The sequence below is a fragment of the Pelophylax lessonae genome (genome assembly GCF_965119305.1).
Source record: "Pelophylax lessonae genome assembly, chromosome: 4".
NCBI classification, from domain to species: Eukaryota; Metazoa; Chordata; class Amphibia; order Anura; family Ranidae; genus Pelophylax; species Pelophylax lessonae.
This window is the reverse complement of record NC_138771.1, coordinates 574,127,281-574,141,437: the sequence shown is the minus strand read 5'-3', so window position 1 is coordinate 574,141,437 and position 14,157 is coordinate 574,127,281. Positions and strand designations below refer to the sequence as shown.

At 42.9% G+C, this 14,157-nt stretch overlaps 1 protein-coding gene across 1 annotated transcript in view; it reads left to right on the top strand.

Annotated features, from left to right (window-relative positions):
* The first annotated feature begins 2,502 nt into the window (after window positions 1-2,502).
* PLEKHA2 (pleckstrin homology domain containing A2) overlaps window positions 2,503-14,157 on the top strand; it is a 161,627-nt gene continuing 149,972 nt past the window's right edge. Inside the window, exon 1 of the mRNA XM_082255228.1 lies at window positions 2,503-2,961. The gene's annotated coding sequence lies outside the window, so the exon portion shown is untranslated. The remainder of the gene's footprint in view (window positions 2,962-14,157) is intronic.

The window sequence follows — 14,157 nt, the reverse complement described above, 5'->3', positions numbered from 1 at the left end:
CATTTTTCCCAAAAATTATAACAAAAAATGATAACTTCAAAGAAACCTGCCATACCTCTTACTAAATACCTTGGACTGTCTACTTTCCAAAAAGGGGTCATTTGGTATTTGTACTGTCCTGGCATTTTTGGACCTCAAGAAGAGTCCGTAAGTAGATCAGGATTGACCAATGTTCACATATATACCATAATTTGTGAACTCTATAACTTTCCTACAGACTAAAGTGGGGTACATACTAAAAGGAAATCGGCCGAACGATCGTCTGATTTTCCTCGTTGTTTCACAGCAAGACAGAACCGAGGAAGGAAAAGATGTATGAAAAGTATTGTACAACAAAGGCTTTTTTTTTGTTGTATATTGTTTCTGATCATGCGAAGTGTTTCGTTTCAGATTTTTCTCGTCTGAAAACAGTACATATTAAATGAAAAGTTTGAACCTTGAGAAATTTTAGTTTGGAAGGTCGGGATCCGCTGTCTAAAGTTGTGTATACACTGTCAGAAAATCATACAATGGTTCCTCAGACAAAAATGTCTGCCCGATTTTCTAATAGTGTGTATGGGGCCTTTAAAATATAAACTGATTCCGGGTATTTTCACCAAAGAAATGTAGCAGAATATATTTTGGGCTAAATTCATGAAGAACAATTATTTATTTGCTAAATTTTATAAGAGAAATGAAGAAAAAGGCGTTTATTTTTAAAAATTTTCAGTCTTTTTTTGTTTATTTAGCAAAAAATAAAAAACCCAGTGGTGATTAAATACCACCAAAAGAAAGCTCTATTTATGTGAACAAGATTATAAAAATTTAGTTTGAGTACAGTGTTGCATGCCCGCGCAATTGTCATTCAAATTGCAACAGCGCTGAAAACTTTCCTGGGCAGAAAGGGGGTAAAAGGACCCGGTATTAAAGTGGTTACGTTTAAAGTTCTGGGAGGACGTCATTTGACAGCACTCCAGAACGGCCGCTCTTGGGGGGTCCTAGGAACATGGCACGACACCGATCTTGGTAAAGAGCCAAGGACGTGCCTCTTTACCCATGTGATCGGCTGTGTCCAATCACAGCCGGTCACATGTAAAGGAGGAAGTGTCGTTTATCGGCGCTCCTCACGTCACACAGTCAGAGGGTGTGGCGAGGAGAGCCGATCAGCGGCTCCTCCTCAAAGGGGAGTCCAGGACAAGTAGTCAGGGCACTGATCATCACCAAATGACACCAAACTGTGAATATCAGTGACACCAATCAATGCCCATCAGTGACACCAATGCCCATCAGTGACACCAACCAGTGCACATCAGTGACCCCAATCAGTGCCCATCAGTGACCTCAATCAGTGCCCATCAGTGACCTCAATCAGTGCCCATTAGTGATGGCCGTCAGTGCCCATCAGTGCCTGCTCATCTGTGCTGCCTATCAGTGCCACCCGTCAGTGCCCATCAGTGCCGCCTATCAGTGCCACTTATCAGTGCCCATCAGTGCCACCTAGCAGTGCTCATCAAGGCTGCATATCAGTGCCACCTATCAGTGCCCATCAGTGCCGTATATTAGTGCCTCCTCATAAGTGCCACCTCATCAGTGCCCAAAAGTGCCACCTCATCAGTGCCCATCAGTGCAGCCTATCAGTGCCCATCAGTGCTGCCTCAACAGCGCACAACAGTGAAGGAGAACAATTACTTATTTACAAAATTTACTGACAGAAACTAAGAAAAACCTTTTTCTTTTACTATTTTTTTTTATTTAATTTTTAATTTTCTGTATTTTATTTTTTTTTTGTAAAAAATAAAAAACCCAGTGGTAAATAAAAACCACCAAAAGAAATCTCTATTTTTTTTAAATTATAAAAATGTATTTGGGTACAGCATTGCATGACCACGCAATTGTCATTCAAAGTGCGACAGCGCTGAAAGCTGAAAATTGGCCTGGGCAGGAAGGGGGTGAAAGTGCTCAGTATTGAAGTGGTTAAAACCACTTTAAAGTTTTTTTATTTTTTTTTGCAATTGTGTTATAGGGAGGGGGCAGGAGAAAGGAACATTAGAAAACGAGTAAAGGCTCTATACTGGCACCGCCGACGCACACCAGTGGCCGCGTTCTACCGCAACCCTTGGTATGAACGGGCCCTAACTAAAATCTTTTAAAATCCACACACACCAGCTGAAAGTAGAAAATGTGCTTCATAAGACAGCTGGAGCTACCCTATAAAAAAGACAAAAAAAGTACAAATCATAAGAATTGAATGATGTGTACAAGAGGAAGAGAAATCGTCACTCTCTGGGCTGAGGACAGCTGCCAAGTGTGGGGGGCTCCAGATGTACCTGTGGCTTATTTGCGACGTGTTAATGTGGTGACATACTGGTCAGGGACAAGTCATAGCAGAAAATGCCTATTGTATTGTGTCTGTGTGCAAGCTTCCTGCTTCTACTGTACTCTATGCTAACCCAGCCCACAGTTCTGAGAGCTTCTTTTGTGTGAGCGTAGGGGTGTGCGCAAGGCGTGCCTGCCACACTGACTGTCAGGGGAAAGACTCGCAGAGTAGGAAGCAAACAAACACAGAAGAGACAGCAGAGATTCTGATGAGTATGATCCTTGTACAAGCCACAATCTACAATCACTTCTCTGCATGCTTACCAATAGACTCTTCATGACCTGCATGGAGGAGCCTATCTATCCAGGTCCTGGTACAGCTAGTAGTAGGTAGTCCCATTCAACAGGACCTGTCCTGGATCATTGGCTGCAGACATTGAAGGATCACACAACTCTGTACTTGGCTGCAGACGCATTGACTGAAACTCGCTCCCAGCGCAGAACGATCGCACAACTCTCCACAGTCTACGACTTGGCGAAGTTCTCCTTTACGCTGTCCCAAGGGAGGAAGGACATTATAGAGAACTGACACAGGGTTCAGTTATCAGATGGGAACGAGAGGTCACACAATGGAAAAGCATAGGACTGACCATGCCATGTGCTGAGGTAGGTTGGTTTTTATTTTATTGGTGCGCTCTTTTCAATTAGTTGACATGAATATGGTAAGACTACATGCCCATGGGCGATTCGGCCCGTCAGCGTCAGATCCTGTTTTTTTTTGGCACCCAGGAAGCACAGGTGGGATGTCCAGCTCTGCTGACAGGCTGAAATACCTGATGATGTACCGTAATCACATTTAGGACCACGTGCGTTCACGAACGTATGCCCCAAAAACAGGAGTTCTGCATTCTAGGTATACAGCCCTAAACACGAGTATCACTAAATACAGTGCCCAGCTGTCACATATTTCAGTCTGCCCCCCTCCACCCGGGCACCCAAAAATGCCAGGATTTAACGTTAATGGGCCAAACCCTGTCTAGGGGGGCAAATGTGTACCATACTGATGACCTGTGACCCTCGTTAAGGTTACGTTCACATTCTGTGCATGTTGGGAACGTGCGCAAAATTGCATGCTTTCCTAAAGCGCACTACCCTTAAAGCGGAGCTCCAGGTTCCTTGAGAAAATATTAAAAGTCGGCAGCTACAAATACTGTAGGTGCTGATATTTAAATTAGGGACACTTACCTGTCAAGGAATCCAGCGGTGTCTTGAGCCAAGCTGATTTTTTAACTGGCTGTCGCCCCCATCTGGGCTAAGGGAAACCAGCAGTGAAGCCTTTTGGCTTCACAGCTGGTTCCCTGCTGTACATGCATGAAGCGCACTGCACTTTGTGAATGGAGGGAGGCAGAACGTCTGGCTAAATTTGCCACAGCGAAGTCAGCCGGAAGTGGGAGCAGGGACCCGTCAAAACCAGGTACCCGCTCCCCCCTGAAAGGGGCCAAATGTGGCAGCAGAGGGGGGGAGGAGACAAACAAGTGGAGCTTCCCCTTTTAGGTGGAGCTCCGCTTTAAGCAGATGCCCAGCAGTGCCATTAATTCCTAATGGCACCCCCATGTATGTGCTAATATGTGCATTTACCTGCATCCCAAAAGACATGGTGCAATAGCATTTAATAGTGATGGGCCATACCACCCATTTCTATGGGGCCTAAATGTGCAACATGCTGATGACCTGTGATCGTTGTTAAGGTTACATTCACACTCTGTGGAGGTCAGGAATGTGCGTAAAAATGTGTGCTTCCCTGAAGCAGACATGTGCCGGTGCCAATAATTCTTAACAGCACCCCCATGCATCTTTTAACACGTGCATTTTCATGCATGCCAATATTCATGGTGCCACAGCATCTTGCAAAAGTGTCAGGGACTTATTTTAGACATTTCTTGCGCATAGGGCAGCCCATTGAAATGAATGGGCTGCCCTACACACAACATACGGGAGTGCGTACGCATTCCGTCACTCCTGCATCTTGTGAACAGAGCCTCAGACATACACTATATAAAGTATTGGGACTTTCCACACACATGACTTTTATTGTCATTCCAGTCTTAGTCCGTAGGGTTCAATATTAAGTTGTCCCAACCTTTGCAGCTATAACAGCTTCAACTCTTCTGGGAAGGCTGTCCACAAGGTTTTGGAGTGTTTATGGGAATGGTTGACCATTCTTTCAGAAGCGCATTTGTGAGGTCAGGCACTGATGTTGGAGAAAAGGCCTGGCTCACAGTCATCCCAAAGGTGTTTTATCAGGTTGAGGTCAGGCCAGTCAAGTTCCTCCACCCCAAACTCACTCATCTATGTCTTTATGGACCTTGTTTGTGCACTGGTCCAAATCATTTGGTGGATGTGGGATTTTGGTGTGGGGTTGTTTTTCCAGTCGTTGAGCTTGGCCCTTAGTTCCAGTGAAGGGAACTCCTAAGGCGTCAGCATACCAAGACATTTTGGACAATTTTATGCTCCCAGCTTTGTGGGAACAGTTTGGGGATGGCCCTTTCCTGTTCCAACATGATTGCGCACCAGTGCACAAAGCAAGGTCCATAAAGACATGGATGAGTGAGTTTGGGGTGGAGGAACTTGACTGGCCTGCACAGAGTCCTAACCTCAACATGATAGAACACCTTTGGGATGAATTAGAGCAAGGACTGCAATCCAGGCCTTCTTGTCCACATCAGTGCCTGACCTCACAAATGTACTTCTGGAATATTGGTCAAACATTCCCGTAAACACACTCCTAAACCTTATGGACAGCCTTCCCAGAAGAGTTGAAGCTGTTATAGCTGCAAAGGGTGGGCCAACTCAATATTGAGCCCTACGGACTAAGACTGGGATGCCATTAAAGTTAATGTGTGTGTAAAGGCAGGCGTCCCAATATTTTAGTAATATAGTGTATCTAAACCCAAGAAAATTTTTTTTTTAATATATTGCCACTTATAAGTCCTTAGATGTACCTTTATTTTGACTGAGAACTTTTTCTACAAGTACAAAAAATACCTGTTGATTACATCAGAAATGTAGGGCCCTTTAACTTCTTGTGCACTGAACTGCAATCTCAAACAATGTTATCTCTCCTCTGAACTACAAAGCAATGCAATCTCTTTCTAATGGAGATGAGGAGAAGAACAATGAGTGGGTGTTGTCACCCTAGAACAGGAAGTATGTTAGTGGCAGGATCATCAGGTGAAAATAAACTGTGCTTCTCTATGCAATGCAGGCAGTTTATGGCTGGTGAAAGGAGCCAACAGTGTTTTACATAATTTCCTGAAAACAGGAAGCTGTAGTAACGCCCACATGTGATGCTGAGTCTCCATGACTGAAATTAATGAAACCCAATAGGTGGGGTCAGGGACAGTGAGGGAGGAATGGGCAAAATGATGCTGGACACTGTGTTACAGTGTGCAGTGAAATCGGAGGAAGAAGATTCAGTACAGGAGAGGGGACCGTACAACTGGGAAGACTGAAGGTAAGATTGGAGCTCATCAATGTTGCATGCACCCTATTTTTAGTCTATCTCGGCACATGCCATTGATTACTATATGCAGCGTTTTCAGTGAGGGATTTTTTTTAGCAATACAAAAATTCAGTTTTGGGTGGACATCAATCAGTTGACCCTGAATTACGATTTCTCTCTGAGATCTCAATGGTGTGTTTTACCAGCAGCAGTTTGGGTGTCTGCATCCACCCAGCAAGAACATAACAAAGGCGTCATTCTACATTATGGAAAATCATCTGACATGTGTGACACCATCACTTGGCTTTTTAATGGCCACAGCAGGTGGTTGGAACCAGGATTTCTGGCGGAAACATCTAACCACAGAAGTCCAAAGGGAATTTAAGGAGCCAGAAAGTGATTCAACTGGTCATCACCAGCACAAAGCTAAAGCACTAATTTTGGGTGGACTTGGCCGTGATTGGCCAGTGACATCCTGACTGTAAATTATCAGGACAGGATTAGACTATGCAGAACAAGAGACGATAGTTTTGTGCAACAAAGACATATACAGTGAATCCACAAAGTCTAGTTCCACAGAAAATCCACAATGTCTAGTGATCTGTGGATCACCAGGAAAGGATTGGATTCGATCTGTTGTCTAATGCTCACTTTATTGTAAATAAATGGATCATACAGTGCTGGGATTACCTGTACTGTCTGGTGATCAGATTTAAGATTACAGGAAAGGATCACTTAGGCCTGATGATCACTTTACTGCTGATTATCATCACCACATCATTAAGTTCTACCATTATATCTAATGTCCAGTGACCTCCTGGCTGTAGTTTATCAAGACACATTCAGATAGCTTTACCATGATGGTTATGAAGATAGATCTGTTGTCTGATGATAACTTCATTGTAAATGAATGGATCATACAGTGCTGGGATTACCTGCTCTGTCTATTGATTTGATTGTGGATTACCAGAAAACGATCACCCGGGTCTTGGATGATATCTCACGTTTGATGATTACTTTACTGCAGATTATTATCTAAGGATCATACAGTACTGGGATTATCTGTAATGCTGAGTGATTTGGTTGCAGATTACCAGGAATGGATCACCCGGATCTTGGATTATATCTCATGTATGATGATCATTTTACCGCAGATTATTATCACCACATCATACAGCACTACCATTATATCTAATGACCAGTAATCTCCTGGCTGTAGTTTATTAAGACACATTCAGATAGCTTTACCATTATAATTTATGGTGAATATATGGAATGATCAGAACGTTATAGATTATCAGACCCTTATTATACCATTTATAACTAGTGTCTAATAAAAGTGTCCATGGGATTTAGAGCATACCGACACATGCAGCCATCTTTAGAAGAACTATAGGCAAAATCTTTTTCGTGTAATTAGTATAGTAATTGATTGAAAAAATTGTATGATCAAGAACAAAAAACAAAAGAATACAATACAATACATCACTTCCGAAATTGTATTCTGTCACACAAGAATTTTCATAACTTTAGTAACCTATTGGTTTTCAACAGAGGGTCATTTGTCTGATATTCTTATTGTGTGTACTAAGCATAAGTAAAGGTTATAACCCATGTCAGGTTATTTTTTTCCATCTGTGTCCCATTGAAGAAATGTGTCTTCTCTTCCTGTCCCTTAGCCAAAACACCAAGTGAAAGGAAATCCCTACAAATTGAGGGATCCCAGGTCACCAGAACTAGTGTCCCCATTGGAAGATTTCCCCTCTATTACTTTTCTGGGAACAACCCAACATTTGGGATTTTCTTTTACTTTCACTTTCAATGATAATGGTAAACAAGACTAATAAAGAGGGTCTCCCTATCCTCTCTATACAAAACAAAAAAAAAGTTTTGCCTATAGTTGTACTTTAATACTCATGTTTCCCAACCAATTCCTGGTCACCATGGAGCCGGGCAGGAATACTCCCCCTTAAGACATCATAGTTGCAATGCAGTTGCTCTGCATTTTTGGCAACAAGAACGCACTCCTGGAGGAGAATAGGACAAGCTCTCGGACACACCGATGCTGATTTTCGGCTGTGTGTGGTGAGAAGCACCTAGTACAAGCAGTTATATGACTTGAGGATTCATTTTAAAGTCTTTGTTGGTTAGGGGTGGAGTATACAGCCAACGCACTTTTGGGCATGTGGACTTCCCCTTCTTCAGGGCTAAAGGCAACAATTAGTAAAATAGAGTTTTAGCCTAGGGTAACCACAGGGTTGGGGTGTGGAGTTGGGACTAGTGTCGGAGTTGAAGGCAGTTGTATGAGTAGCCTAGTCTGCAGCACTGACATGAAAAGGATTCTGTAAAAACTGCTGGATAAAAGACGCTGGTAATAGCTTTTTGTAGTTGCGTTTTAGTAGCATGTTAGGAGCGTTAGCGGTTTTTTGAGCATTTTTGCATTTCCAAAGGAAAAAAAGCTAAAAAAAAAGCTATTAGTAGCCTTTAGGAGCCTTTAGGAATTAGGATCATTTAGCAGCGTTTAGGAGCGCTTCTGCTGGAAAAGCCCTCTAAGAAACTCTTTTTTTTTCTGCTCCGAGATGCTGAAGCTCAAAAAATGCTAATAGCCTAAAATAGTGTGCATGGGCACATAGGATAACACTATTTAGCTTGTAGGAGCAGAAAAAAATGCAAATGCTAATACCAGCTTCTAGGGCCTTAGAAAAATGCGAGTGTGCATGGAACCTAGCACTGGCACAGCTTTAGGAGGAGACTCATTGTATAGCTGTGTACAGCCACTGTTAAGCCTACCATCTACCTATAGAAAGGCACACAGGATGTGGGCTGCAGGGATTGCGGGAGGTGTAGTTCTGACAGACTGAGCTGGCTTGATGAGCTGAAAATTCCATAGTGCAATGGGGCAAAGAGGAGAGGTGGTTCTCTGCTGGTTTCCTGGGCTAAAGAAAATAAGTGTGAAGGCTGTTTCTGAAAGGACTGTGAGCACATCTGGCTGCTAAAAGGCCACTTACACCTGAACCTTAGAGGGGTACAGGCACAGTGACAGACATTCTAGGACATCAGAGAGTGCCACGGATGTTGGTGGAACCCGCTGCCCGATTGAGGGGAAAGGATGTTGCAGAAACAGACCAGCTGTGTTTTACTTAGTATACAGAGGGAGACCACTTGCTAACACAAGAAGTTGGTGAGAGGCCACTGGCCAAATCCACATTACACTTGACAAAAGACAATTCCTTCCATTCCCTCTTTTCCCATTTTTTTCTCTATACAGATTAGGATGTGGTACCACCATGCAGCCTCTCTTTTTCTTCTATTTGTAAAAGGAGGACAGTGTTATCTCTAAACACCACAGAGCTAGTGACTTTATCTGTGCTTAAAGGGACCAGAGTCAGTGTCATCATCAGTGCTTAAAGGAACCAGAGTCAGTGTCATCACCAGTGCTTAAAGGGATATTATAATCAGTGCTTCGACATAACAGTTGGGCCCCAACAAGCTGGCCAGCAGTATCATAATGCAGGGCATAGTACAGACTGCTGAACTGTCTGTAATTCTCCTTAGTTAGGATTGTCTCAATATAGGGTTTAGGAAAAGTTGCTCTCTAAACCCATTACTTGTTTTACAGCATGTTTCATTCTACTGTTCACCTGTTTGCAATATATTCCTTACTATAGTTTAACTGTTTCTGTTGTTTCATATCTCTTTTACTACCGGGGTATGGCATATACAACTGCAATAAATATTCCCCATCCAGCCAGTTGTGTCAGAATGCGTGGTGCTATTTGCAGAGTTGTGGGCACAGGAACAGGGGACCCAATACATCCAGCGGCTCCTTCTGGTGTAATCGCCACATATGAAATATTCTTAAGCTGGCCATACACTATACAATCTGATTGTACTGTCTCTGTGCAATCTTCTTTATAGTTACCAAAACTATGTAGTATGAAGACCTACCAAAACAATCTATTAAATTATTTATCTAATCAGACAGTCTTATGCACTACCTAATCAATGGTAGGTCTAAAGGAGATTGTACAATCACATTGTGTAGTTTATGGTCAGCTTTAGTCCCTAATGTACAAGAAATAGCAGTGTCAGACAATAAATATATAACAAGAGTATCTTAAAAAAGCTACTAGTTTACAAAAAAATGATTATGCCCTCACTGAGGACTGTGCCTGGCTTTGCCTATAGAGCAGATACGGCTCTGGTGGTACATGAGCTGTTCTTATATGCAGATATTGTATTGATTCTAAAACTTCTTACAGCATGCTTTTGGCCTAAAGGCCCATTCACACTTATTTGCACGTTCTTGTGCATTTTGGCACCTCTGTGTTTGTTGTGATGCATTGGCCATTAATGTAAATGGGCCTCAAGTGTGTTTACAGACCTAAAAAGTACTTTGCTAATTTTTTGACCAGTGCACTGCAAGATATTTCCTATGTACTTTTTTACATCACTCTGCAATTGCACATTGTGTGCGATTGAACATTGATGGAAGCGTACTGCATTGTGCCATATGTTAACATTCAGTACATGCAAGTGTTAATGCAGTACAAAACAGATTTTGCGGAGGGTTGGCCTTTGTGGAAAGTTGGACTTTTGAAGGCGTTGGCCTTTGGGGAGAGTTGGTCCTTGGTGGCAGTTGGTCTTTGGGGAGAGTTGGTCTTTGTGGGGGAGTTGGCCTTTTGGGGGAGTTGGTCTTTGGGGCAGTTGGTCTTAAGGGGGAAATTGATCTTTGGGGCAGTTGGCCTTTAGGAGAAGTTGGCCTTTGGGGATAATAATTCTTTGGGGGCAGTTGGTCTTTGGGGAGAGTTGGTCTTTGGGGAGAGTTGGTAATTGGGGAGAGTTTGCCTTTAAGGGAAGTTAGTCTTTGGGAAGAGTTAGTCTTTGGAAGGAGTGGGTGTTTGGGGTCAGTTGGTCTTTGGGGAGAGTTGGTCTTTGGGAGGAGTTGGTCTTTGGGGGGGGGGGGGGGTTGGTCTTTGGGAGGAGTTGGTCTTTGGAGTGAGCTGGTCTTTGGTTGGAGTTGGTTATCTATGCTAACCCATTCAGGGTTGGGTTTACCATTAGGACCAGTAAGTTTTTGACTATAGACTACAAGGGCAAAGAAGCAGCTTCTCCTAGTTTAATTATAGGTCACACACTTGTTTCCCATCAGCATCATCAGTGATGTGATATTAACATATTGTCACATAATTGGAAGGCAGGTTAGGACTAGTAAAACCTGAAGATGTTCTATGTAAATGAGGCCACCCAAGTTGAGGGGTGTTACATGCCTGACAACTTTTTGAAATGAGAAAGAGGGACACCTTTTAATACAAATTATGTGGGCAAACTACACACCCAATGCCTCCAGGTACACAGACCATAAAAAACTGATACGCAAAGGGTAATTGGTTAAACCCTCAAGTGTGTTATTTCAACATTGCTTTTCCTTTACAGGACAACAAATGCAATAATATAGAGATTGGATAAAAGGTTTAGTGTAGTAACACTTTTGGTAAATGGTACATCATTTTTATAGAGTTCTATACATCAGACCCAAAAGAGAAACAACTGAATAGAAAACAGGAACAGTGGTATCTGACTTTAAGGCCTTGTTCACACAGGCATGATTAAGTGCACACCTTTGTGAGGGCCCTGTGTAACCGCATAGGAGTGCACAGGTGTACTGTGCATCTGCATGCAGGCAATGCCATTCATGTCAATTGGAATGCAAAAGCTGCATGGTGGCATCCGCTCCTCCCAATTTGACATCCACATGGGTGCAAATGCTTGTCTCCAAACGCAGACAGTGTGCGTTCAAAGACACGCACTTACAACTACATGAATGTCAAATTGGGGCCGTGGTGCTGCTTTGGAAAAATCATCCATAATGTACTTGTTTTAGGTAATCTGTGCTTTGCCCATATATACTCACCTTTCCTTTGCCCTCCACCCCAAATGCTCAGTTCGGCCAAGAGGTGCAAAAAGAGCAGGTCTGCAATTGAGCCTGCAATTGCAACATCAGAGAGTGCCATGGTCCTTTCCCCGCAATGGGAAAGGACGTTGCAGATACAGACTGGTTGTGTTTTGTCCAGTATGCAGAAAAAGCTGGTGAAAGGCGAGTGCCCAAGTTCACCTTACACTTGACAAAAAAGAGAAAGTGTTGTCTGAGTACCACAGAGCTACTGATGAGATTACATAAGTGCTTGAAGGGGCCAGGGTCAGTGTCATCATCAGTGCATAAAGGGACATTTTCCTGAGCGCTCTGACGAAACAGCTGGGCCTCAATGAGTTGGCCAGCAGAAGAGAGTATATTACAGACTGCTGAACTGTTAGAGTGGTGTAATTCTCCTAAGTTAGGACTGCCCCAGTATAGGGTTTAGGAGAAGTTGCTCACCCATTGCTTGTATTACCTTCCTTTCCCTCCACCCAAAATGCTCAGTTCTGCAGATCTGCAATTGCCCAGTGGCCCCACATTTGTAGAGGGCCCTCCGGAGCTCCTTCTGCTCTCAGCCTTCCTTTTACCTGAAGAGCTGCTCCTTGATTTTTAATTTAGAAATTTAGGCTAGCCATACAAGTGTAGATGGAGGATTCTCCATTGCGAGCTATTGTAATTGGACAGTTGTAGCTCCCGTGACTGCTTTAAAACCCAAACAGTGACTGCATCTGATATGACACTATTTGGCTGATTATTTTCCACTCGGCTGAGATTATTTATTTAATTGACTTTTGTCAATTTCGCAATTCAGGCGATTTGGCCAAAGTTTAAGCCATGTATGATCAGCTTTAGCTCCCAGACAAAAGAAGAGCTCAGTAGCAGCAGCACCAGTCTCTGCCCACATTCCTCTCTCTCTCTCTGCAGAAGGACACTACATTCTGCACTATTCTTATTTGTGAGTGTGCTAGGATAGGAGGGATGGGTGGCTTCTGATCATATGTGCAGTACAGGTTTGTGTGTAGGGTGTATTTTTATGTAAATAATGCAGGAATTTGTATATAAAGTGTAGAATGTGTGTATGTTTGTATATATGTACTGTGTGCTTAGTGTATGTAATTGCACTATTCCAGCCAAGGGGGTCAGATTTGATCCTTGCATAGGACCCCAATTCATCTAAAAATGGTCATGTTACTGGGTTCTGGGAAGCTGCCCAGAGTCCTCACTGCCTACCTCTGTAGCTGTAGTGTGGTGGGCTGCTGAGCTGAGGATCTCTCTGCAGTCTGCTGAGCCAAGCATTGGGGCCCTGAGGTGCTCTAAAGTTATGTGATGGGTATATTGGGGTGCATAGTGTTGAGTGTATTTGGTTAAGCTGTGTGATTTTTGTGTATGTGCTAGGGTATAAAGTGCTGCAAGTATTGGGGTGAGTTTGGTGAGTGTATTGGGGTGTATGTGCTGACTGTATTGGGGCAAATAGTGCTGAAAGTATTTGGGTGTGTGGTGCTGAGTATCGACATGCATGGTGTTGTATGTACTGAAGGCAAGTCGAGTGCATGGTCCAGTGTAGAATATTCAGATAAATCATAAGGCCTAGTTTACATAGGCAGAAGAAGGAGTGCACATTTCTTTCAAATGGGCACCCACCCCTGAAGTTTTCCCTGCATTTCTTGGCCCAAAAATTATTTCTATTGCTCCTAGCAGTCGAAAGGATTAGTCAAGGGGTAATGAAAAGGTGAGTCTGCTCTGCTTGGGAAGGGAAAATGGAACATTAAAATAATCCAGTTGCTTTTTCCTGCATGATCTGATATTTATTCTTTATTAGAGTTTGTTTCAAATAGCTTTTGTTTGCTTTAGGTGGGTTTAGAATACTCAAACAAGCCTATGGTAATGCAAAACCCACTTTAAGCAAGTTAAATGCAAATAGGTCAACCGCAGGTCTAAAGTACCTGTCAATGAATTCTGAAATGTCTCAAACTGGTGCCATTGAAACAAACCCAAAGCCCATTGACACAGGCCTTTAAACTGCTGGTTTTGTTGGGTTCAAACATGCCCATGTTTCAACTCAGGCCTGATGAAGGGGAGACTCTTTAGCTCCCGAAACTCGTTGGCTACTGTTTTACCAATTGGTTGGGAGTTCATTATCAAGAATTTGGGATATGTGGACTTTTGGGTTCTTCTGTTAATTTCACATGTTTCCCGAGTGAAATGGGCCCCAGTTCTGTGAGACCCCTCCCATGTTGTCTTCCGAGTAGCTTAGATACAAAAGACAAGGTGTGCAGCGCCTCTATTGTATTATGTTTCCATGTCTCATCTCAAGGTTTATTACTGCTTACCAAGGGCTTATACATACAGTCATCATTACAGCTGAAGAACGGAGTAGTAATAATATGTGAAATTCAGCTCCTTTACACATCAGAAAATGATAAACAGCCTACAACAAGATTTA